The sequence below is a fragment of the Marmota marmota genome, unplaced genomic scaffold (genome assembly GCF_001458135.2).
Source record: "Marmota marmota marmota unplaced genomic scaffold, marMar, whole genome shotgun sequence".
Taxonomy (NCBI): Eukaryota; Metazoa; Chordata; class Mammalia; order Rodentia; family Sciuridae; genus Marmota; species Marmota marmota.
The window spans coordinates 4,928,688-4,930,155 of record NW_025999862.1 but is presented as its reverse complement, the minus strand read 5'-3'; positions in this window follow the sequence as shown (position 1 = coordinate 4,930,155).

Sequence of the window (1,468 nt, the reverse complement as noted above, 5' to 3'; positions counted from 1 at the left end):
ACCCCCCACCCCCTGCACACACCAAAAAAGATGATGTGAAATACCTCAAAGACAAAACTCTGACCAGAAAGGAAAGAAATAAGTGTTGTTCTTTCTTTTGTTTGTTTTGTTTTGTTTTTGTTTTTAATTTAATTTTATTTTATTTTGTACTGGGGATAAAACCAGGGGTACTCTACCACTGTGCTACATCCCAGTCCTTTTTATGTTGAGAAAGGTTCGGGTGAAGTTGCTGAAACTGGCCTAGAATTTGTGATCCTCCTGCCTCCTCCTCCAAGTTGCTGAGATTACAGGCCTGCCATGAAACAGTCTGTGCCTGGCCAAAGTGTTGTTCTTGAGAATAGTCAGGACAATGCTTTAATGTTGTTCTGAAGAACAGGAACAATAAAAGATATTTATGAAAGGAATTTTGGTAAAGCAGATGTTATTAACTCATGGACTATTTTTCCTAGACCATCATGTTCTCATTCTGAATACTGAAGTTAGTAGATTTACAGACGTGCTCAACAACTGCAGAAGAAATGTGTACATTCTTTCTGAAATGGAAATTGGTATGTCATAAATTAAAGAGTTTTAGGTAGTGCATGTCTATAATCCAGGCAACTCAGGAGGATGAAGCAGGAAGATTGTAAATTTCAGGCCAGTCTGGACAATTTAGTCTCAAAATAAATATAATGGTCTGGAATGTAGTTCAGTGGTTAAGTACCCCTGGGTTCAATTCCCAGTCACCAAAAAAAAAAAAAAAAAAAGTTAAAAGAGCTTTACATGACCTTTGTTAAGCAATTCCATACCCAGGAATTTATTCAAAGATTATAATCAAGAAAATGTGCAGATATAACAATAATGATGGTTATCTTAACCAAGATACAGTTACCACAGTAAAAGTTTTTGAGAAAAAAAATGAAATGTCCAGCAATCATATAAATAACGTCACATATAGTAATATACTATGAAGTCATTTCGAGGTGGGGAGAAGGGTACCACGGATTGAACTCGGGGCACTCAACCACTGAGCCACATCCCCAGCCCTATTTCGTATTTTATTTAGACACAGGGTCTGAGTAGCTTAGTGCCTCGAAGTTGCTGAGGCTGGCTTGGAACTCACGATCCTCTTGCCTCAGCCTCCCCAGCCACTGTGCCCAGCACTATGAAATAATTTTAACCATTGTAGAAACAATACAATTTCTAGAAAATGTTCACACTCTGTTTTTAAGAGAGAAAAATAAATCGCAAAACAGTCTGTACTATGTAAAGTTCACTGAGCACTGAGACTTATTTACCTTATTAAGTATAAATTATACCTTGATTAAAAGTATAAAAAAGAAACAAACTATGTTTATTTTCATTTTTTGTTGATGGGAATTGAACCCTGGGCCTTCCCTGTGCTAAGCACACACTCTTTCATGGATCTACACGCTCAGCCTCTTTTAAATTTAAATTTAAGCCAAATACACTGGTGTACATCTGTAAT